Source organism: Oncorhynchus kisutch, linkage group LG18 (genome assembly GCF_002021735.2).
Source record: "Oncorhynchus kisutch isolate 150728-3 linkage group LG18, Okis_V2, whole genome shotgun sequence".
Taxonomy (NCBI): Eukaryota; Metazoa; Chordata; class Actinopteri; order Salmoniformes; family Salmonidae; genus Oncorhynchus; species Oncorhynchus kisutch.
Genome location: NC_034191.2, coordinates 23,289,773 through 23,316,076, shown reverse-complemented (window position 1 = coordinate 23,316,076; position 26,304 = coordinate 23,289,773). Strand labels below are relative to the sequence as shown.

The window sequence follows — 26,304 nt, the reverse complement described above, 5'->3', positions numbered from 1 at the left end:
TAGAAAATATATGAACGTTTTAAATATTCCTAAATCTGAGGGGAGTTTTAACCTTCCAGATTTGCAATTGTATCAACTCGCCACTGAAGGCTTTTATTTGCAACATATTGTTACATGCACTAAAGAGTACATATTGAAGATGTGCATGCTCATCCCCAGAAAAAAAGGATGGAGCTAAAAACATTAACAAGTTAATAGTTTCAGAACTCTAAAGCAACATGGAAGAAAATTAAACAGATTCTGCAAGAACCAATATCACTCCATAATAACACCCCCCTATGGAACAATCCTTGGGTAGCTTTTCAGAATTCACAGATAAATTGGTTCATATGGTAAACTAAAGACCATAGAAACCTTGAATTACTTGGTAATAGGAAATACACTTATTTTAATGACAGTATTTTGAGAATAAAGTTGCAATGTTTCGAGAATAAACATGAAATGTAATTTCGAGAATAAAGTAACAATTTGGAGAATAGATTAATGTAGGGGTTTTGGTTAAGTGCGTGTCTCATTGGTTCCATGTTTCTCTGCGCTCCACCATTGAAATGACTGGTGAAAATATACTTCAGAAGTAGGAAAAGGTTGTGACACATTCATTTCAGGAGGAGGAACCGTGGTTACATACTAGGTAGAGACGGGTTGGCTGTGTGTGTATGCAGGTGTGTATGGGCGCTAAAAAATAGGGGCCAAACAAACAAATGGCCATCAATCTAATACACTCGTTCAAACAGGAGTCACTGCGCAGTCAAATTGATCAATCTAATGAGCTAATAACTCGCACACGCATGCACAGGGACACACACATCAAGTTTCCCCTGGCAATTTCAGACTGTAGGCATACACTCTTCTAAACACAATGGTGCATTAAGAGCAACCACTAAAAACGTTATTGATACAGTCTATGAATGCGAAGAGAACTGGTTTTGAGTCCCTGTCAGTCTGCCCTCCGAATTCGCTACAATGTTCTGCTGCGTAGCCAAGGCCAACACCATGGCAACTATTTACTAACAGTAGTATTTCTCCCTTATGGCAACTATCCTTCTAACGACTATAGGCTAGTAGGTTACGTGAGCACACCCAATAAAACAAATGATCTTGGGATCGTGGAGACCGGGGGCTATGCGTGTGTATGTGTCCCATGTCAAGCTGCTCTCCAAATTCACTACAACACCGCTATTTTGCAGCCCACTAGATTGAGTACCCTAACCTGTAGGCTAATCGTACGTTACAGAACAGTGGGCAAGTGGAAGTAAATGATAGGCCTATCCAACGACAGTGGGAGGAATGAACAATGAAGCAGGGGTTTTACGAGTGTCTTGAAATAATCATTTTCTTAATATAGGCCTATTTGACAAATGATGATAGGCTATAAATAAATAATCACTGTATAGAAATAATCAATGATCTGACATGACTTGGTTGGTAGCCTAGCATAATATAAACTTTCATAATACATCTATTGGTGATGTCTTCAAGGATGGGAAGAATGAAGGATGCATACTGTAGGTTATCCCAAAACAGGGGCATAGTCTCCGTTGTCTTTATTCTCGAAATATTGCCAGTTTATTTTCAAAATATTGCGACTTTATTCACAAAATCGACTCTATTCGCAAGATATCGGCACTTTATTCTTGAAATATTGCCACTTTGTAGAGTAATATTGTGACTGACCAATCTAGACATTTTCAAATATATGCAACCTGCAGGTTTTATATCACACCATATTCAACTGAAAGCTTTTGGACATAAGAGCAATGTTGAGGGAATCCTATTTGAGTCAGAAAAACATATTTTTATGATAGGCAAACCTTGCAGAAAGCCTATTCAACTGACAAAATATAAACTAATGGAACCAAGACTTTAAAATAACTGATATTGGCACAAGATGGAGGGAGTTTTGGAACATAATGAATGAAATTACAGTTAATGAAAATGTATGCTTAATCCAGTATAAACTAATGTACAAAATTGATTATACAAGTGACAAAATTAGAAAGTTCTACAGCACAGTGGCATGTATTAAGTATAAAACTAATAATAGCTAGGTTTCCATCTAATTTGTGACAGATTTTCATGCGAATATTAGAACGTCTGTGCGTGATGACATAGTGCACATAAAAATTACTTTTGCCCTTAAATTCCCATGTACCGAATGAAAAATACAAGTTAAATGGGTTTCCATTGCATTTTCAACTCTACTGATGGTTTTGTCACAAACACTGTTGCTTTACATAGCAAATGTGTCCACTCTGGTCCTGGCACACACACTTTAACCAACAGCTCGCATGTACAGTGCAGGTAGGCTACCTACATTATTACATTATTATGGATAAAAGCGACATTATTTGTATTCATCAAGCAGCCAAGAATCAATCATCATATCACCGAATAAGACCCTCTATATTTATTGGAAAGGAGCCTTAAGCTCATCACCTTGCACTTTCACCACCCTGTGAAGTTCCTCATCATGTATTTAACCTGTAGCCTAATAAACTCTATGCTTTCCCAAGTCGTAGTGGGAGGACCACACAACATATCATTACTTATGATGGTTAGAATATCAATATTTGTGCATAAAGGCGTTTCTACCGCAATTTCTCGCATCATTGATTTTACAATGTAAATGTACTTTTAATCTGTCTATCTGCATATTCAAAGACATGGCATATGGGGTGTGGTGAGATACCCAATGGACTGGACAATATTTTTTGTCACTTATAGAAGCTATTACTTAAATACTGGAAGTCAAATGATACTCCAACATTAAGAGAACAGAAAAAGCTCATGTTTTATTACTTAACTATTGAAAATAATCTGGCTACAGACAGAAAAAACATACAACTATTTGAAATCATATGGGGTTGAGTCTTACAAGTATAAGAAATAACATTGGGTGTGAATATGGTGGAAACAAGTGGGTCTGAGCAAGTGAGATGTCATTAATGTAAATACCTAACAGATAGATCTGATATAACCAATCTATTACTCTGTCTTTCTCATAAACACAGGAAACAGATCTGACTCAGATTGGGGAGTGAAATATGACAGTTTAATTTGTGACATTATTTACATTGACTGAGAGTGAGTGGGAGTCAATTTCATTTCAAGGACACTCACAACAGATTAAAACACACACCTACACATTTATTTAATCAATAAAAGTGCTGCCAACTTTGAAATTTGCATTGCTCACTCACTCACACAGTAATATAGATTTGTTATTTATTCCTTCAGCTAATGCCAAAAATGTATTTTGTTAATGCATCGCCTCCTTGTAAATTATTCTCCACTGTGAACCCTGTCCTCAGAATGATAGTTAGTGCCTTCTATTCCTTCATAATTACCACAGTCAGAATATTTTACTCATGACTGAACTCTGCTTGTGCTCAATATATTCTCACAAATACTTACATCAGTTGTCAGCAGGATAGGCTGTTTGAGAAACAAGGTTTAAAAACCACTTGCCAGTGCAGTCATGCATACAGTACCGTTACATTTGACGTTACTTGATTTGAATCAAACACTTACATGATGTGAGTGACTCAACTTTTATAGCTATGTGTTTCTATGCTGCTATTGGATACACTACTGTTCAAAAGTTTAGGTTCACTTAGAAATGTCCTTGTTTTTGAAAGAAAAGCAAATTTTTTGGTCCATTAAAATAACATCAAATTGATCAGAAATACAGTGTAGACATTGATAATGTTGTAAATAACTATTGTAGCTGGAAACGGTTGATGTTCTTTATGGAATATCTACATAGGCGTACAGATGCCCATTTTCAGCAACCATCACTCCTGTGTCCCAATGTCACATTGTGTTAGCTAATCTAAGTTCATAATTTTAAAAAGGCTAATTGATCATTAGAAAACCCTTTTGCAATTATTTTAGCACAGCTGAAAACTGTTGTCCTGATTAAAGAAGCAATAAAACTGTCCTTCAGACTAGTTGAGTATCTGGAGCATCAACATTTGTGGGTTTGATTACAGGCTCAAAATGGCCAGAAACAAAATACTTTCTTCTGAAACTCATCAGTCTATTCGTGTTATGAGAAATTAAGGCTATTCCATGTGAGAAATTGATCATACAATGCTGTGTACCACTCCCTTCACAGAACAGTGCAAACTGGCTCTAACCAGAATAGGAAAGAGGAGTGGGAGGCCCCTGGTGCCCAACTGAGCAAAAGGACAAGTACATTAGAGTGTCTAGTTCGAGAAACAGACGCCTCACAAGTCCTCAACTGGCAGCTTCATTAAATAGTACCCACAAAACACCAGTCGCAACGTCAACACTGAAGAGGTGACTCTGGAATGCTGGCCTTCTAGGCACAGTTCCTCTGTCCAGTGTCTGTGTTCTTTTGCCCATCTTAATCTTCAATTTTTATTGGCCAGTCTGAGATATGTATTTTTCTTTGCAATTCTGCCTATATTCTCTCAGTTGGTAGTGGATGTAAATGCCACTTGGTTATTTTAGCATATTGGACAAAAGGCTTGTGGGTTGTATTTTGCAATGAGCATTTCTGAAACCCAGTTTTGTTTCTGTCATTCTGAATGAGAAAGTACCACACCGAGCAGTGGAAGTCATTTTCTGCCTCATCTACTGGGTACAAAATGACTATAATCTTTTTCAATCATCCCTCTCTTCCTTATGCACCTTTGGGAGGAAGCGCAATGGTTCCCTAATTACATTGTGGGATACGTTAAGCATGGAGGAACAAGTTTGAGATGAGACCAAGCGAAATCTTGTAAATCAATGACTTGTAAACATCTGTAAGCATCGCTAAACTGTTCACATTATGCTCGACAATACTTTCAAACGAGACAACTGAACCAAACTGTATTTTTTTCTGAAAATAACAGCCAAAACGAAGAACAGAGTGCCCGTGTTGCCAATGCGACAGCAGATGTAGCTACTCGCTTACCACAATGAAACCCCCTAGTGGTTAGAGCATTGGGCCAGTAACCGAAAGGTTGCTCGATCGAATCCCAGAGTTGACAAGATAATAATCTGGTGTTCTGTCCTTGAGCAAGGCAGTTAACCCATTGTTCCCCGGGTGCCAAATGTGTGGATGCCGATTCAGGCAGCCCCCCGCACCTCTCTGATTCAGAGGGGTTGGGTTAAATGCAGAAGACACATTTCAATTGAATGCATTCAGTTGGAACTGATTAGGTATCCCCCTTTCCTCTTCCAGTGGACAGTGTGAAATTGTCCTCAAGGCCATTTCTCCAGATCAGCCTAATGGATTTAGCTAGGCAGAGGAGGACCTGATGCCCAATTGATGACTATGGACTGCAGACAACTGCCCAGGGCCCCTCCAATGAATGCACAAGTCACTGCTAACCTTCTGGCCCAATTATTCCAATATATTCACACTGGCCTTAAAATAATGAGCTGACATCACATCTGCAGGGTGAGGGCATTGAGAAATAGAGCATAAACAACTCAGGACAAACTGTATAGCAGTGTATCCATCTAGACTGAAGAAATATATACTGAAAACTTAAGCTCATGATTAGCTATAAGTGGGAGGGCGAAAAGGGGTGATTTTCAAGCCTGGATCAAATACCATACACATGTCAAATTATTGAGCTGTGCTTGATTTACATTGCCTGTTACATTGCCTGTTGCAATGTAATCAAAGTGATAGTCTCCCAAGTGGAAACGTCAAGCTAATGAGTTTATTTTTCATTTTTGTTTCATACATGAGCACATGATTTGGAACTGTTGGGAGTCCACAAGAGAATTATGGCATGGTACAATACCACATTACAGGGAATTTGTGTGACATATTATTCATTCTGAACATATTTAACCGTGAACATTAGACTGTTTTACAAATGATAATTCTCTCTCACATCCTAAAAGTGGAAGAGCTGAGTGATTTGATTCTGGGACCAGTCGGTTCAGGTTAGCTGCACAATTCTCCTATAGTGCTGTTAATTATAGGCTGGAGCAGGAGACACTGAATGCACAGTGGACGCCAACAGGTCTGACTCTATGCTTTTTAAAACTTTATCTAACCCTATCCCTCCAGTATCCCTGCACATTGTATGGTATTGGCACTGACCCTGGAACTGACTCTGTATATAACTTACGTTCCCATCTTCTTCTTATTTCTATTTCTTGTGTGCTTTTGTTCTAATTTATTTCATATCATAATATCTTTACTAGTGATATTGATTACTGCATCGTTGGGAAAGCGCTCACAAGAAAGACATTTTACTGTACTTGGCATGTGAAAATAAAACTTGAAACTTTTGACATTTATTCAATGTTACAAATATTTTGGAGTTTCCTCAGCAGCCAGACAGACTTGATCACGCCCACAGTATGACCAGATTCTCTTTGATCTGGGCTTGGGAGAGGTCAAGCGGGTGCTTTAGCAATGCCTGTCTGGTTAAATAGAGTCTTGTCAAAGCTGGAGTGACAAGGCCGGTTGGGTTTGAAGATTTAATGTTGCATTAGTCGCACAGGTCTGCGTGAGGAAAAGGGGCCTTAGTCCTCAGCTTCTGTGCTGGTGTGAGACGAGCTAGTGTGAGCCACCAGACCCGGCACAGGACAGCGTTGAAAGTAATTGGGGCCTACTTGAAATGCATCTGAACAACAACATCAACAGAGCTGTTCTCCGACCTGTCATTTCTCACTCTCTCTGCTCCTGACACTGTTTGACAGGGTTGAACCGGGTCTGATGCTGATGCACAAGCCTCTCTGCTCTTCCACACCAAATCACATTTTGTGTGACCAATTGGAGAGTTTACGCAGAAGCATTATTTTCTCTTCACAGCGACTAAACGTCAAACTATAATTGAATCAATAACCAGGCGTAGCGAGAGGTGGAAGTTTAGGATTGATTAAACAGAGCTCCTGCTATGAGGCAAGGGAGTGCATGTATTGACATTATGCAATGTACATTTGAAGTCTGAAGTTTGCATACACCTTAGCCAAATACATTTAAACTGAGTTTTTCACAATTCCTGTCTTTTAATCCAAGTAAAAATTCCCTGTCTTAGGTCAGTTAGGATAACCACTTTATTATAAGAATGTGAAATGTCAGAATAATAGTTGAGAGAATTATTTATTTCAGCTTTAATTTCTTTCATCACATTCCCAGTGGGCCAGAAGTTTACATACACTCAATTAGTATTTGGTAGCATTGCCTTTAAATGGTTTAACTTGGGTCAAATGTTTCGGGTGTCCTTCCACAAGCTTCCAAAATATGTTGGGTAAATTTTGGCCCATTCTTCCTGACAGAGCTGGTGTAACTGAATCAGGTTTGTAGGCCTCCTTGCTCGCACACACTTTTTCAGTTCTGCCCAGAAAATGTTCTATAGGATTGAGGTCAGGGCTTTGTAATGGCCACTCCAATACCTTGACTTTGTTGTCATTAAGTCATTTTGCCACAACTTTGGAAGTATGCTTGGGGTCATTGTCCATTTGGAAGACCCATTTGCGACCGAGCTTTAACTTCCTGATGGATGTCTTGAGATGTTGCTTCAATGCTTAAATATATCCACATCATTTTCCTGCCTCATGATGCCATCTATTTTGTGAAGAGCCCCCACAACATGATGCTGCCACCCTTGTGCTTCACGGTTGGGATGGCTTTCTTCAGCTTGCAAGCCTCTCCCTTTTTCCACCAAACATAACGATGGTCATTGTGGCCAAACAGTTCTATTTTTGTTTCATCAGACCAGAGGACATTTCTCTAAAAAGTACGATCTTTGTCCCCATGTGCAGTTGCTAACCAAATTCTGTCTTTTATGGCGGTTTTGGAGCAGTGGTTTCTTCCTTGCTGAGCGCCCTTTCAGGTTATGTCGATATAGGACTCGTTTTACTGTGGATATAGATACTTTTGTACCTGTTTCCCCCAGCATCTTCACAAGGTCCTTTACTGTTGTTCTAGGATCGAGTTGCACTTTTTGCACCAAAGTACGTTCAACTCTAGGAGACAGAACGCGTCTCCTTCCTGAGTGGTATGACGGTTGCCTGGTCCCATGTTGTTTATACATGCGTACTATTGTTTGTACAGATGAACGTGGTACCGTCAGTCATTTGGAAATTGCTCCCAAGGATGAATCAGACTTGTTGAGGTCTACAAATGTCTTTCTGAGGTCTTGACTGATTTCTTTAGATTTTCCCATGATGTCAAGCAAAGAGGCACTGAGTTCGAAGGTAGGCCTTGAAATACATCTGCAGGTAAACCTCCAATTGACTCAAATTATGTCAATTATCCTAGAAGAAGCTTCTAAAGCCATGACATAATTTTCTGGAATTTTCCAAGCTTTAAAGGCACAGTCAATGTATGTAAACAGTCAATGTACGTAAACGTCCGACCTACTGGAATTGTGATAAAGTGAATTATAAATTAAATAATCTATCTGTATACAATTTTTTTTTAAATTGCTTGTGTCATGCACAAAGTATATATCCTAACCGAATTGCCAAAACTATAGTTTGTTAACAAGAAATGTGTGGAGTGGTTGAAAAACAAGCTTTAATGACTCCAACCTAAGTGTATGTAAACTTCTGACTTCAACTGTATCAATGCGTGGGTTTGGTTTTTGTGGATGCCATGGCGAATACTGGCTTTGTGAGTCCAGCGCTGCACTGAGAGAAAACACTATCTTATCAATAATTCAAATGGACTATATATCTCTGCTGTAAATACAGTATGTGTATCACTGCTATTCAACACAGCAAAAGATGCTGTCTACATTAACCTCAAGTAACTCCAGCAAAATGCGAAAGTCAGATGGCATCCTGTGCCAATCCTGTTTCATACTGTGTAACATGGATGATTGAGCCGCTGAAGCAGAAAATGAGTTAGCATTCAGGGCCCGTGGCAAAAATGGTCATGGTCTTAGTAATGTGTTTGTGGGGGATTAGTAAATCTGATTGGTCTCAGATCTAAAAAACAAATTGTCAATGGATGTCGTAATGGACTAACCCTGTGCATTACTGCTGTTGCCTTGTCAGCTTTTTACAGGGAGAGACCCTGTAAACTGTGGATTGAGCAACACAGGTGGAAGTGAGAGTGCAATGGTATCTGTATGCAGTGGGGAACCAACTGTGAGGACCTTCTAATGAGGGCCTTCTACGCCTTCAGAGAAAGCCTAAGGATTAACAAAATAATTGCTGTAGTTTTAAAATATACATTTCCTTTTAATTAATATTTCATATTTTAAATTATATTTAAATGATATTCTAATCATATTATTATTTTATTATTCTGATTTAAAGGGATAATTTGGTATTTTAAATTCAGGCTGTAACAACAAAACGTGAAAATAGTCAAATACATTCTGAAGGCACTGTAGATAGAACAGTGATTGTGCCCAATCATGTAGAAAAACAGGCAGGGGTTGCCTTAGAATTAAATGATTGTTGACAACATGTAAACTATATTTCCTCTCCAAATCTTTACTGAAAAACACAAGTATATTTGCACAATGAGCACTTGTTGTCTCTCAAATACATCATTACAGTCGTTGGTTAGTGAATTTTAGCCATATTAGCACAGATGTGACAAGAGTCAAAACACTGCAAAACAAGACATGGCATCAATAACAAGATACAAGAAGCTGAAACGAGCCACCAAGGATTTCCCACATTACAGCTTCTTGCCATTGTTGCGAGCTATCTGACCATCCTGAATCAGCAAACGGACTTCTTCCCCATCGACGCGCGCGCATCGTTTTCGTGGCGTTGTCAGCTAACTCATCTATTAAGGCAGAATTTTGGAGTGACAGTGGAATCAACCAATTACATTTTGACTTGTAATGGGTGGGACCGTTTTGACAAAAACGAATGTGAGCAGTAGTGTTCCCGCGGTCTAGCTAGCGAGGATGTTGTTTCTAATTTGTTAGTTTCGCCCATTTCAAGATTCATTTTAAGTTTAAAATTGTCATCATCTGTTGAGTGGAACTGTGTTTTCTATTGCAGCTCACTTGCTATTATTAGCTAACGCTTTGAAAAGAACTTGTGTGCGAATCCTTGTTGCATTTAAACTTTAGGTCACCGGTTACTTTGTGTGCTGATTGCTGAAAGGGAAAAAGATGTTTGCAACGGGAAGTAATAGTTGTACATTTCGATTAGGAAATGCTTAGCCTAATGGTTGTGTTTTTGTGTCCTTATGACTGGGACCTACTGGTTTATTATTTCTGAGTGAATGGACTGCTTATCATTAACATCATGCTGTGTGTGACTGCTGTCTTTTTGTCAGCCCTATGTGTTTTCCAAAAAGCGAGCTCTCATACTACAATCGCTGTCCTTTCAGCATTAAGGAGCCTGTAACATTCACATCATTTGTGTCAAATGTTGTTGCTTTTGTTGATAATGATGGTATTGTGTAAGGAGTGTGGTTGTTGTTGTTGTTGCTGGTAGCACTATCCATGCGGGTGCTGCCTCTGTGAGAGTGGCAGCCCAAACCGTTGCTCAGCCTCAGGCCTGTTTGATTCATTTGGGCGCATTAAGTGATGCTATGTTTCTGTTATTTTTCTTTCTTGATATTTGAGTTCGGTCCCCCCCCCCCCCATTGAAGGCCTAGAGGTCCAATAGCCATGGTTCACCACTGTCTGTATGTATCCTGTCACTGGGGCATTTCTGTGTGGCTCTGGCTCTCTCTCTATAGGGGTGGAGGTTTCTGCACGAGGCCATTATAGAGTGTGGTTTGTTTTCCCTCTTTATTGTCTTGAAAGGTCATTGGCTTTTTCTCCCTCTATCCATTTAGTCAGAAAATGGCGCCTAATTCTTTGTCAAATCTGATGGATTTATAGCATGGTCCTTGGCTTTTGTCCCCAGTGTTATTGAGGGATGTGTGTGTATTCCAAGGCTTATTGTGGTCCACTGTTGCCATTATTACGGTTTAATCTGAGTTATCACAGCAAGGATGTTTTAAAATGACATGATGTGTGTTAATGATCTTACAAGCCTCCTAGGCACTCATAGTGCTCCTTCTTTATATCTGCCTGCAAAGCGTATTAGAATTCAGCGCAGAATGCAAAGCTTTCTGTACAATGGTATGGGACAGAGACAATGTAAGCTGCCCATGTTGGACAACGACATCAAGACCATAGAACAGAACAGGCTGTCTTTGTCGATACATTAAGGGATCCTCGCAGCTAGCCTCCACACTAACCTACTGTACCATACTGTCAGCCTGTCAGCAGTCTAGTCCTGCACGTTGCAGCCTATATTCTTCTCTAAGCTCCCCGTTGAGAGGAGCACTCTACAGCCTGCGACACAAGCTGTGAGACTAAATTATATGTTGAGGTCATTCTGTAAGAAGGAAAGATGGGTGCAACATAAACACTTCTGTTATGTCAGTGTTGGAGAAACACTTAGGCAGTAGACTGCTGTGGATAGAGGAGAAAACACAGCCATGCTACTGCGCCATCCTCTCCTCTCCCATGTAGGCAGAATACAGTGTGACAGCAACAGACAGGGGTGCAGGTGCTGGAGTCAGTGGTCAGGGGCTGCACTTTATTACTCTGCCCATAGCTACTCAGTTATTACTCATGTGTTTGTGATGGTGATATGCCTCTGACTCAATGTTCTGTGTGTGTGTGTGTGTGTGTGTGTGTGTGTGTGTGTGTGTGTGTGTGACACGTGTGTCAGTGATTGTGTGTGTCTGCATGTGCCTCTCATGTGGAGCTGCTGCTAATCTCCAACAGACAGGCAGACAGGCCTGATAGATGTGAACATGACTGATACTACATTGCCAGCTGTCTCTAATACCCCCTATCCGTCCTCTCCTCTGCTAACACAGCCCCAAGGGGAGATCCAAGTGTGAACACAAAATCAGCATAATGAGATTTATGCATAAAATACCTGGCTGCCAAAATCCATTAAGAAAAAGGTGAGACATGTATGAATGGATAAGCCTCATTGGCTGCAGTGGTAAACAATATCCAGCGAGCTTGGCCACCGCTAGTGGGGGGTGAATCACACCTGAGACAGAAGCTTCATCATGCCATACAGTACACAGGCCCTACATGGAGGGGTAAGATTTGGAACTCAAGCTGAAAATTCTCTGGTCTGCCCCCCAGCAGCAATAACAACAGCAATAACAGCAGCAATAACAACAGCAATAACAACAGCAATAACAGCAGCAATAACAACAGCAATAACAGCAGCAATAACAGCAGCAATAACAACATCAATAACACCAGCAATAACAACAGCAATAACAGCAGCAATAATAGCAGCAAAGCAACAGCAATAACAACAGCAATAACAACAGCAATAAAAACAGCAGTACCAACAGCAGTACCAACAGCAATAACAACAGCAATAACAACAGCAGTAACAACAGCAGTAACAACAGCAGTAACAACAGCAGTAACAACAGCAGTAACAACAGCAGTAACAACAGCAGTAACAACAGCAATAACAACAGCAATAACAACAGCAATAACAACAGCAGTAACAACAGCAGTAACAGCAGCAATAACAACAGCAATAACAACAGCAGTAACAGCAGGGGCACAGCTGCTGTCTATGGAGGTAAAGGGCTTTCTGGAGGGGGAGAGGTAGAGAGGGGAGGGAGAGAAGGGAGATAGGAAGAGAGAGAAGGGGAAAGAGAGAGAGGGAGAGAGGGGAGGAGGAGGAGATAGAAGGGTACGATAGAGTAGAGTACAGATTCTCTTCTCTTGGTGGGCAGCCAGCAGACAAACACAAGCAGCAAGCACAATGCCCCATGGAGCCACAACATCCTCCTACAGCTCTAGGCCTGACAGCTTGTTTTGCAGAGTACATTTTATTCTAAGTTTGCTTTTCAGCTGTTTATTAAAAGGCCAGTGGAGACTGGTGGCCAGATAAGTAGAGAGTGGAGTAAAGTAATCCCTCCTTCCCTTCCTCTCTCCGTGCCTTGCTCCATCCCTCCCTGAGGTCGGCATGTAACTGGTGGTGGCAGCTCTGAGTGAATGAATAATGAAGCACAAAGGGGTCTGGCCACGCTGACGTCACTCTGGGAACAATCGCTGTGGTTAATATTAATTGCATGGAGATTTGCAGGGTAAAGGGAGAGCACCTGTGAATCACTTTACACTCGGCTTCTGTACAGCAAAATTCCTCTAGCTCTGTAATCTGAATGGGAAGGTGGCAGACGCCATGCCACTGGTGGCAAGTCTGCCCTGGTTTTACTGTTGCCCAGACTGGGAGAGGATGGATGCAGACTGAGGGGAGAGTTTCTCTCTTGGAAATGGTGCAGGTGTGTTTGAAGAGTGCAACATTATGCTTTCCTTGCTCCTGTACTCTTTCCACACGTTGCCTTAAGATGGTAAAGCTCCCTGATTCTGCGGAAACCACTACTGCGTCCAAACAGCAAAACAACATGTTTTGAGCTGACATCAAAAGAGTTGTGAACTGCACCCAGTGGAACAAGGTTGAAGACTCATATCAGTGCAGTCAGAATGAAAGTAGATGGTCTTTAGAAGCAGCCACATGCTGGTCTTACTTTTCCGTAGCTCTAGAACTCGGACAATCTCTTTTAAAACTATCTTGTAACGTTTTGGCTACAGTGGCGAAGTCTTTTCTCCTCTAACTCTGGCCTGGCGGTGATACAAATGTTAACCCATGAGTTAGGGCTGACCGTTTTATGGGTATTTCTTACCATCAGCATTCTACACTATGTACTGTTGGTCCCAAAGGGTACTGTATGACACATAATCCAATGACAGGCTCTGCTCAATAAATTAGATCTAGATGCTATTTGCTGACATAGTTGGACTGGAGCAGGGGCTAAATATGTCCAGGCTCACACAGACAAGCAAACAGACACAGAGAGAGTCAGAGAGAGAGAGAATGGTGTAAGCACACTGTTACACAGGTGAGAGAACAGCTAGGTGTTGGGCTGCCTCATGCCAGGAAACAACATATATACAGTTGAAGTCGGAGGTTTACATACACTTAGGTTGGAGTCATTAAAACACATTTTTCAACCACTCCACTAATTTCTTGTTAACAAATTATAGTTTTGGCAAGTTGGTTAGGACATCTACTTTGTGCAAGACACAAGTAATTTTTCCAACAATTGTTTCCAGACATATTATTTCACTTATAATTCACTGTATCAAAATTCCAGTGGGTCAGAAGTTTACATACACTAAGGTGACTGAGCCTTTAAACAGCTTGGAAAATTCCAGAAAATTATGTCATGGATTTAGAAGCTTCTGATAGGCTAATTGACATCATTTGAGTCAATTGGTGGTTTACCTGTAGATGTATTTCAAGGCCTACCTTCAAACTCAGTGCCTCTTTGCTTGACATGGGCAAATCAAAAGAAATTAGCCAAGACCTCAGAAAAAAAATTGTAGACCTCCACAAATCTGGTTCATCGCCTGAAGGTACCACATTCATCGGTACAAACAATGGTATGAAAGTATAAACACCATGGGACCACGCTGCCATCATACCGCTCAGGAAGGAGACGCGTTCTCTCTCCTAGAGCTGAACATACTTTGGTACGAAAGTGCAAATCAATCCCAGAATAACAGCAAAGGACCTTGTGAAGATGCTGGAGGAAACAGGTACAAAATAATCTATATCCACAGTAAAATGAGTCTTATATCGACATAACCTGAAAGGCTGCTCAGCAAGGAAGAAGCCACTGCTCCAAAACTGCCATAAAAAAAGACTACGGTTTGCAACTGCACATGAGGACAAAGATCGTACTTTTTGGAGAAATGTCCTCTGGTCTGATAAAATACAAATAGAACTGTTTGGCCATAATGACCATCATTATGTTTGGAGGAAAAAGGGGGAGGCTTGCAAGCCGAAGAAAAACATCCCAACCATGAAGCACAGGGGTGGCAGCATCATGTTGTGGGGCTGCTTTGCTGCAGGAGGGACTGGTGCACTTCACAAAACAGATGGAATCATGAGGAAGGAAAAGTATGTGGCTATATTGAGGCATAATCTCAAGATATCAGTGAGGAAGTTAAAGCTTGGTCGAAAATGGGTCTTCCAAATGGACAATGACCCCAAGCATACTTCCAAAGTTGTGGTAACATGGCTTAACTTGGGTCAAACATTTCGGGTAGCCTTCCACAATAAGTTGGGTAAAGTTTGGCCCATTCCTCCTGACAGAGCTGGTGTAACTGAGTCAGGATTGTATGCCTTCTTGATAACACACGCTTTTTCAGTTCATGCCATCAAATGTTCTATAGGATTTAGGTCAGGGCTTTGTGATGGCCACTCCTTAAAACCTGTTTGGGATAGGGGGCAGTATTTTCACGTTTGAATGAAAAGCGTGCCCAGAGTGAATTGCCTGCTACTCATTCCCAGTTGCTAATATATGCATATTATTAGTAGATTTGGATAGAACACACTCTGAATTTTCTAAAACTGTTTGAATGATGTCTGTGAGTATAACAGAACTCATATGGCAGGCGAAAACCTGAGAAAAATACAACCAGGAAGTGGGAAATCTGAGGATTGTAGTTTTTCAACTCTTGGCCTATCAAATACACAGTGTCTATGGCTCATATTGTATTTCCTAAGGCTTCCACTAGATGTCAAGAGTCTTTATAACCTTGTTTGATGCTTCTAATGTGAAGGAGGGGGGTACGAGGGCTCTTTTACTCAGTGGTCTGGCAGGGTGCCACGAGCTGGTGATGGGCGTTCACGTGAGAGTTTTTATTTTATATATTTTTTTTACCTTTATTTAACTAGGCAAGTCAGTTAAGAACAAATTCTTATTTACAATGACGGCCTAGGAACAGTGGGTTAACTGCCTGTTCAGGGGCAGAACGACAGATTTGTACCATGTCAGCTCGGGGGGTTTGAACTTGCAACCTTCCCGGTTACTACTAGCTACTATCTTGTTTCATCGCTACAACTCCCGTACGGGCTCGGGAGAGACGAAGGTTGAAAGTCATGCGTCCTCCGATACACAACCCAACCAAGCCGCACTGCTTCTTAACACAGCGTGCATCCAACCTGGAAGCCAGCTGCACCAATGTGTCGGAGGAAACACCGTGCACCTGGCAACCTTGGTTAGCGCGCACTGCGCCCGGCCAGCCACAGGAGTCGCTGGTGCGCAATGAGACAAGGATATCCCTACCGGCCAACCCCTCCCTAACCCGGACGACGCTAGGACAATTGTGCGTTGCCCCACGGAACTCCCAGTCGTGGCCGGTTACTTCATTTGACATGTTTCTACGGACTGTAATGGAACTTTTTGACTTTGACTGCTCGCGCATTGTGAGTTTGGATTTGTTTACTAAACACGTTAACAAAAAGGAGGTATTTGGACATAAAGATGAACTTTATCAAACAAATCAAACATTTATTGTGGAACTGGGGTTCCTGGGTGCATTCTGATGAAGATCATCAAAGGTAAGTGAATATTTATAATGCTATTTCTGACTTCTGTTGACTCCAACTCGGATATCTGTTTGGCTTGATTTGTTGTCTGAGCGCCGTACTCAGATTTTGCATGGTTTGCTTTTTCCATAAAGTAAAAAAAAAATCTGACACAGCAGTTGCATTAAGGAGAAGTATATCTTTAATTCTGTGAATAACACTTGTATCTTTTATCAATGTTTATTATGAGTATTTTTGTAAATTGATGTGGCTCTCTGCAAAATCACTTAATGTTTTGGAAGCAAAACATTACTGAACGTAACGCGCATATGTAAACTGAGATTTTTGGATATAAATATGCACTTTATCGAACACACGTGATGTGTAACATGAAGTCGTATGAGTGTCATTTGATGAAGATCATCCAAGGTTAGGGATCGATTTTATCTAGATTTCTGCTTTTTGTGACTCCCCTGTTTGGCCGGAAAATGGCTGTGTGTGTTTTTGTGACTTGGCTCTGACCTAACATAATCATATGTTGTGCACTCGCTGTAAAGCCTTTTTGAAATCGGACACGATGGGTAGATTAACAAGAAGTTTCTTTCATTTGGTGTATTGCACTTGTTAATGTATGAAAGTTACATTTAAAAAATATATATTTTTGAATTTCGCGTACTGCCTTTTCAGCGGCATGTTGTCAAGGGGTGCCGCTAGCGGAACCCCTAGCCATAAGCCACAAGCATTTCGCTACACTCGCACTAACATCTGCTAACCATGTGTATGTGACAAATAAAATTGGATTTGATTTGATTTAAGACGTTTTTAAACAATTTAAAGGCAATGCTACCAAATACTAATTGAGTGTATGTAAACTTCTGACCCACTGGGAATGTGACGAAAGAAATAAAAGCTGAAATAAATCACTCTTTACTATTATTCTGACATTTCACATTCTTAAAATAAAGTGGTGATCCTAACTGACCTAAGGTGGGGAATTCTTACTAGGATTAAATGTCAGGAATTGTGAAAACTGAGTTTAAAAGGTATTTGGTAAAGGTGTATGTAAACGTCCGACTTCAACTGTATGCCAGGAAACAACATGGATATGCCAGGAAACAACATGGATATGCCAGGAAACAACATGGATATGCCAGGAAACAACATGGATATGCCAGGAAACAACATGCATATGCCAGGAAACAACATGGATATGCCAGGAAACAACATGGATATGCCAGGAAACAACATGGATATGCCAGGAAACAACATGGATATGCCAGGTAACAACATGGATATGCCAGGAAACAACATACATATACCAGTAAACAACATGGATACGCCAGGAAACAACATGGATATGCCAGGAAACAACATGGATATGCCAGGAAACAACATGGATATGCCAGGAAACAACATGGATATGCCAGGAAACAACATGCATATGCCAGGAAACAACATGGATATGACTGGAAACAACATGATATGCCAGGAAACAACATGGGTATGCCAGGAAACAACATGGATATACCAGGAAACAACATGATACACCAGGAAACAACATGATACGCCAGGAAACAACATGATATGCCAGAAAACAACATGATATGCCAGGAAACAACATATGCCAGGAAAGAGCATAGATATACCAGGAAACAACATTATATGCAAGGAAACACAAATATACCAGGAAACAACATGGATATGCCAGGAAACAACATTATATGCAAGGAAACAGCACAAATATACGAGGAAACAGCACAAATATACGAGGAAACAACACGAATATACCAGTAAACAACATGGATATTCCAGGAAACAAATGAATATACCAGTAAACAACATGGATATGCCAGGAAACAACATGAATATACCAGTAAACAACATGGATATGCCAGGAAACAACATGAATATACCAGTAAACAACATGGATACGCCAGGAAACAACATGATATGCCAGGAAACATGGATACGCCAGGAAACAACATGGATACGCCAGGAAACAACATGGATATGCCAGGAAACAACATGGATATGCCAGGAAACAACAAGGATATGCCAGGAAACAACATGAATATACCAGTAAACAACATGGATATGCCAGGAAACAACATGAATATACCAGGAAACAACATGAATATACCAGGAAACAACATGGATATGTCAGGTGCTGACACCAAATAATGTGTCATGTAGTGTAGTTTGGATTAAATGTAAATAATATGTCCAAGTATGGAGTAAGAACACTGACAAAATACAATTTTACCATAATCATTAAAATGATTACATTAACCAACAGCGGCTTGTTTATGCCAACATGACAGCTACAAAAACATGTTTATCCAGAGTGCATGAATTCATGATGGGTGTCAACATATTTGGACAGGACGAGTCAGGAAACTTGGCTGATCCAGCTTGACACATGCGTATGGACTTGGGACAGTGTCCCAGACTGGGGTAATTGCAGCCACATCGAGCTGTATTTTCTATGAGAGCACTGGGAGCCTTGTTATTACCTTTAGAATACTACCCTGCGGAACAATTTTCACTCTAATTGAATGATTTATACATTTAGCTATTGCACCCAGCAATAGCAGGGTGCAATAGACGATCCCGACCATCCTAGTGCTGCCAGTGTAAAGAAAATGGGGAGTAGTTAGAGTCCATCTCATCAACATTTTTATTTTTTTATTTTACCTTTATTTAATTAGGCAAGTCAGTTAAGAACAAATTCTTATTTTCAATGACTTTGGTTGAGAGAATGCCAAGAGTGTGCAAAGCTGTCATCAAGGCAAAGGGTAGTTACTTGGAAGAATCTCAAATATAAAATATATTTTGATTGGTTTTACGCTTTTTTGTTTACTAAATGATTACATATGTGTTATTTCATAGTTTGATGTCTATAATTCTACAATGTAGAACATTTTGAAATAAATAAACATTTTTGAATGAGAAGTTGGATCCAAACCTTTGACTGGTACTGTACATCCCTAACAGATAAAATGAAAAGATGTTTTGTCCATACTGTATAGTGTATTTTTGATCCAAATATCAGTTTTAAATCAGAGACTTTTCAATTACCCCTTATTTTTTACCAATGAAGACTGTGTTACAATTAATACAGCAGTCTGTTACAATTAGCCCCATGAGAACTACAGGGGGGGGGGGGGGGGTAATAGAACTGTTGTTGCTGTGTGTTATGGTAGCTAAGATATGTGCGTTGTTTGGATAAAAATATTAGTACCTCAAATAATATTTTCAAAATAAGAAGAAATGTGTTACATTGTGCCCTGGTCTCCCCCACACATCCACTGTGTTAGTACATAATCAACTGTGTTAGTATATACGCGACTGGTAGTACAGTGTTAGTACACCGACACCTGTGTCTGACAAGGAAACAGACACAGAAACTACATCAAAGCCCAAGGAGTTGCAAAGGTAGCGTACCTGTCGAAAATGACAAAATACAACCCTCTCTCCAGAAATAACCTATAAGTTTGCCTTGTTTTTCTAAGCCAGTGCCCTTTTTGTTTCTTTGGACACACTTGTTATTTCTTGTTAGAGGTGGTGAAGGGTTCCCCTGAGTCGCCAGGGAAACTGTGTTTCCTGATGGTCGAGGGTACAGAAAACAAGCAGTGCATTCTTCCTCTTAATGTGTTTGTACACTCACTGTGTAATTGCATTCTGTACTGTGATACTGCACACAGTCCTCAATGGGAAATACATGTAACAAAAAATAATACATCATATTGGACATGCTAGATCACCAATTCAAAGACACACTATAACAAGACCCTCAGCAATAAACAAAGCTTTTTAGTCAAATTGTCAGTTTGATTGATGGTAGCCGATGAAAGCTCTCCATGTGCTCTTGCTGTCTCCTGTTATTTGAGCAGGAAGGAACATGATGATGGGGATTATCAGTGATTCCTCATGTCAGTCAGTCACTCAGTCAGGCCACCATCAGGTTCCCTGCTCCTTCAGATGACCCTCATGGCTCTGTAGTGTACTGCATACAATATGGATGGCTTAAATCTCCAACACTTCCACAATGCTGCTACAGCTACATGCATACAGGGAGGGACTCAGGACAAAGATGGCAATCTTCCTTCATGTTAGGATCTTTATCAGCATGAAACATTTTTAATCTTTCATTATTATGTCTCTGTTTGTGCTCCTGCTGCAAGCACCTCTTTGCATTTCTATTGAAGGGTGTAATCAAGCATGGAGAGAGAGCGAGAGACATAAATATTATTTACCGTGGGCTTCAGTGATGGACTGCTATTCCTAACACATGCTGTGGAAGGACTCCCGTTCATTATCAAAATCCTGGTTATGTCCCTGCTTGTTTTGCCTCTTTCTGCTTCGCTGTGTGACTTGTCATATACAGAGACAACATTCAAAGCATCCCTTTATTTGATCCCTCTGTGGCAGATGACACCGGTATTCAATCCTTGGATGATGGATGGAGAAAAGAGGGAAAATAAAAGAGAGAGGGAGAATTTCCCCGGCTTCATTTTCTGTCCTCTCCTCAGCTCAGGCTCACACACAGATACACGCAAGCAGGGGGGGATGTCAGAGAGAGACGGTGATGTGTTTTGCTCCGTGGTCGTCCTTCTCCCCTCTCTATCTGTCCCTCCCTCTTTCTTCCTCTCTCTCTGTCTATCTCTGTCTCTGTTGCCGCGACTCGGCGGTTGTCTTAGAGGCAGACTGTGCTGTGCTGTCGTAACGGGGGAGATGGCTATTCGCGTGTAGAGACATCTGTGAATGTGTTTATGTGGGACAAAAGTAGCCTCTTAGCCGAGGCAGAGACCCCCCTCCCTTAGTAGAGATGGTCTCGCTAATGGCATGTACCATTAAGGCTCAGAGCAGGGTGGGCTGCAGCAGAGAGAGAGAGAGGGAACAGGGAGGGGGGATAGTGAGAGGCAGGCAGAGAAAGGAAGGAAACATGGTGAGCTGAGCGTATTCCTCATCTATTCTCACCTCACTCCTTTCTGGAAGCTTTCTCCTTTTCCTCAAATTTATTTTGACCTTTTACATGAGAGTATCCTTGTTATGCACACTGTTTCTCTGTGAATGATCCAGCCAGTTAACCATACTGTATGTAAATCCCCCTACCACTACCGAGGCTGTTTTATCACAAAGCCCCCAACCCCATTTTCACCCTGCTACATGTATGACTTCACTTTCAGAATTCCCCATCCCCAATAAATCTGTGGATTTTTCAGGGAAATGCTCTGAATTATTACATAACAGAGTGTATGTTGGACAAACCCAAGATTTTGGCATAAATCTATGTATTATTTCTGGAAGAACTGTAATTGTGTCACAAATAAAGCATACATACACACGACTGACTGCACAATCAAACACGTGTGCACACACACACAAACATACGGGCGCCAGCACCCGACTATGCACACGGGCACCATTGGATGGAAAAATATTGTGGATGCACAGTGTATTGTAAGACTCTCATCTCAAATGTTATGACAAGCTGTCAGCACATACACGCTAAAATCAGATTTAAATAGCTAAGGTAATAGCAATAATTGTCAAGGATTATCCTTGTCGTCATCATTCATAACATAATTTTTCCATGAACATGTCAAGCAGTTTGTTTACAGAGAGATCCAGAAAGAAGGGAAGTGTGTGTCTGCTTCAGAGATGAGACAGCGTCTGTTGTGAAGATTAAAACCCAGCACCACCACCTCGGCTCGGCCTCCCTCCTCAGAGAAGTGTGAGCAGCCTGGCTCTCTGAGGAGCTCAACTAGGTCACCCAGCCCAGGGGAGGATACTGCTGTCAGGCCAGAGCAACACAGGGAGGCCCCTGCCCATGGTTAGTTTGGGTCTCAGACTAACATGTCAGCACCTATAGGGGCAGGACCATAGAGACGCAGACTACAGCGGCAAGAGCTAACAATGGCCCCAGGTATCCCCTAAAACCCTCCTCTAAGGACCCTTCAGTTCACACAGATCTACAGATCCTTGAGAGCTGACATAGTGCACAGGAAAATGGACGCTCTGGGATGAAGGATTTTCATAGAGAATGTGATTACAGATTAAGATTACAGTAACTCATCATCAAACAAAGTCTAGGCCAAGGTGTCACTGACATTACTTTAGGTAAGCCAACAATCACAATATTACTGAAAGGGTGGTCACTAGAAGATGTATTCGTTACAGGGATTATATGTTTTGATTATTAAATGTTTATTGTTAGTGTATGGTTTAAATACACAAGATTCATTTTGAATTCATTGCCTGAGATAGAAAATGGTCAAGGTTGAGAGAACAATAGGGATTTCAACCTGGATGAAGCAAACATAACCTCACAAAAAGCGCCATTAATGCAATGATATTGGAGAGATTGTAAGCTCCAAGGAGCAACAGAGAAAGCGCTCAGATTAACTAACGATTGTGTGATACATTTCACAGAGAAGCGTCAAGCAGTATTTCGGGTTTGATCTCATCAGAGCTTTGGACTTGAGTCACTCCATGTTTCACATGGTGGGGGAGAAACATTTATTTGATAGATGCATACTTTGGGGATCTACTGATGCCACAGGAATGGGAAAATATTATATGAAACATAAAGGGGCTGTTTTATGTGAGAGACTCATTTTCAGTCAACATTTCAAAGCAGATGTTGTTTGAGAGGTAATAGAGGATCCTTTGGAGCAGCTTTTGTCCTCTCTTATCCCAACTGAAATAATGGGGCCACATACATAAACCCAGATATTTAGAGTGATTTATTATGTGAAAATCTGAAGCAGCTTCCAATCAGACTCAAATTGAGATGGCTACATACTCTGTTTTTTGAACTATCACACATATTTCTCCACACCAGATTTTATGGTCTTAAACATTCAAAGGATCAGTGATCCTACTTGTTGTTTATTCACAGGGCATGTCTACACACATGGTGCCTCTGAGCTTCGGTAGATATGAAGGTCATGTGCGAGGTAAATATATTAGTACTTCCATCTGAGTCTGATCCGCAGGTTGGCATTTATTGTAATGAATCTTGCCCTGGAGGCATCTCTGCAGAGTGGTAACTAGTTGGACTTTTCACTGGACTTATCATCGGGGCTCTTAAATCTTTCAGTGCCCATTATTGCTTTGGGGGTGCCTTTCCACTTTTTGGAGGAGTGTGAGTTCCCACAAGCCATCTGTTGTGTTTTTTTGGCCTAATGTGAGAGGGACATGAAGACATTGGAGCACCACAGGCAATACGGGTGGTGTTCACATGAGGAGGGCAGGAGCAACAGATGGAGAAGGCTCTGATATGGTGTCGCATACATTCTGAAAGTGGTCCCGGCGTCTCTGACCCATTGATTTTTAATGCTCTGACATTTTTTCCTTTGAAGAATAAGCACTCAAATAATGAACTACTGTAGAAGGCATGCTTTGTAGTATTTTAATCCGTTTTATTCTTCATCTATCTTAGCCTTATAAAAACTATACCAAACACCTCTATACAACAATGTATCTTTACAATAGGCTACAAAGGTGATCTATTGAAATCAGGGGTTGGAATTATTTTACAATCGTTTAGTTCGGAACAGACCCCCCCCAAAAAAAAAAAATTCTAATAATGTTCCGTCCTACTATTCTGACCAGCAAAACAAGGTTCTGAACCAGTTCAAACCCAATTGTTTGTTTATCGGTTCATTTCTTTCCTTTCAGTTCCTTTTTTAACCTGTGAAATCAACAGGTTTCTTTTTTACATTTAGCTCATTAAATTACTTCACCAATCAGTGCGGATACACCAGGCAAGCTAGTTGTTTACATGCGTGATGGACAGGCTAGCCTATGCTGCAAGATGTGACTGAAATGTTGCGGGTGGGGAGAGAGCCAGCGAGGGTTGAGGAGGAGGCTTGAAGCTCTGGGCATCTTGTTATGACATGCATTATCTGAATTAGGTCTACAGAATTATATCTAGGAGGAGAGACTTCTATGGAGGAACTGTGGATGTCCTTTGAGCTAGCTAGCTAACAAGCTTGTGTGTGTAGAGGCACCAGAATTAAAAACACGTCTTACCTTTTTGTAGTTAATAACTCCAACATGAAATGAGATAGCTAAGCCTATAGTGTCATTAACTAGCATTGAAAAAGTGTATCCCTTCATCCCTAACTAATTAAAAATCTCTCTCCCTATCTTCTGAATCAAGCTTGTAACGTCAGTACAGTAGCCTATGCTTCGAAGGGGGAGGTGCAGGTAGCCTAAACACGCACACACTGGCAAATATTTTCTGCTTGCAGGCAGATATTGGAATACGTTTCTGAGTGGCAGAGTAAGTGCTTTGTCGCATGTTTTTGTGGGACAAAAAAATGCCTGGAATGTAAAATAACGTTATTTACTGGTTCGCATGCTTTTAAAATAATAGTTCTGTTCCGGAACAGTATGGATCACTTTCGTTCCTGGTTCCGTTTCTATTCCTTGTTGTTATTTTCCGGTTATAGGTTCTGTTCCCTGAACCGGTTCCAACCGCCGATTGAACCACCGTTTGTTTCACTCTTAAATGAAATGTGGAACTATAATTTCCTTCATTGTGACAATGAAGTAATTTTTGTTCACTACACAAAGAGCCACTAGTAAGATGGTGCGGACAGACATGGCATCTCCGCTTCTAGCTCCTAAGCAACTTTGCAGTATATTTTTTATTTCCTATTTCCTTTTATATCCTGAGTGGCGCAGTAGTCTAAGACACTGCATCTCAGTGCAAGAGACACCACTGCAGTACCTCGTTCGAATCCAGGCTGCATCACATCCTGCCGTGATTGGGAGTCCCATAGGGTGGCGCACAATTAGCCCAGAGTCATCCGGGTTTGGGCGGGGTAAGCCGTCGTTGTAAATAAGAATTTGTTCTTAACTGACTTGCCTAGTTAAATAAAGGTAAATAATAATAATAATAATTAGCTCAGAAACTTTGTGTTATTACATACAGCCAAAGTAACTTTTGGATACCATAGTGGCGGTAACTCACCAGCATTCCAACTAGAATTACGACTTTTCGGAGGGGACTTGTAGTCCGACCAGCAGGCGTGCACACCATCCACCGCTTCGGAGTATATTACTTGCTATAGTTCTGTCCCTGGGCAATAAAGTAGACGAGCTCAGGGCGAGGATCTTCTTCCAGAGAGAGATCAGGGATTGTATCATACTCTGTTTCACGGAATCATGGCTTTTTCCGGATATACTGTCCCCATTCTTTTAGCCAGCTGGATTGTACATTGCGAGAGACAGGAATAAAGAACTCTCCTGAAACTAAAAGCGCATACCACCTCATTTAACCATGGCAAGGTGACTGGGAGTATGGTCAAATACAAACAGTGCAGTTATGCCTGCCGTAAGGCAATCAAACAGGCAAAACGGCAGTACAGAGACAAAGTGGAGTCACAATTCAACGGCTCAGACACGAGATGTATATGGCAGGGTCTACAGACAATCACGGATTACAAAGGGTTAACAAGCCACGTCGCAGCATCGACGTCTTGCTCCTGGACAAGCCAAACACCTTCTTCAACCCACTTTGAGGATAACACAGTGCAAACGAAGCGGGCCACTCCCAATGACTGTGGGCTCTCATTCTGATTAAGACATTTAAGCGTGTTAACCCTCGCAAGGCTGACGGTCCAGACAGCATCCCTAGCCGTGTCTTCAGATCATGCGCAGACCAGCTGGCAGGAGTGTTTACGGATATATTCAATCTCTCTGTATCCCAGTCTGCTGTCCCCACTTGGTTCAAGATGTCCAACAGATACGCAACAGCCTTCACCAGAATAAATTCGACTTGGCCCCTACGACCCTCACAAACTTTTACAGATGCACCATTGAGAGCATCCTCTCGGGCTGTATCACTGCCTGGTATGGCAAATGCACCGCCCTCAATTGCAGGGCTCTCTAGAGAGTGGTGAGGTCTGCCCAACGCATTACCTGAGGCACACTACCTTCCCTCCAGGACACCTACAGTACCCGATGCCACAGGAAGCCCAA

General features: G+C 41.2%; 1 protein-coding gene across 5 annotated transcripts in view; it reads right to left on the bottom strand.

Annotated features, from left to right (window-relative positions):
* Window positions 1-21,088, bottom strand: part of LOC109909216 (galactosylgalactosylxylosylprotein 3-beta-glucuronosyltransferase 1) — a 109,218-nt gene extending 88,130 nt beyond the window's left edge. For all 5 annotated transcript variants that reach the window (XR_004203940.1, XR_002257740.2, XR_004203942.1 and 2 more), the window contains exon 1: window positions 20,565-21,088. The gene's annotated coding sequence lies outside the window, so the exon portion shown is untranslated. The remainder of the gene's footprint in view (window positions 1-20,564) is intronic.
* Between the last annotated feature and the right edge of the window lie 5,216 nt (window positions 21,089-26,304).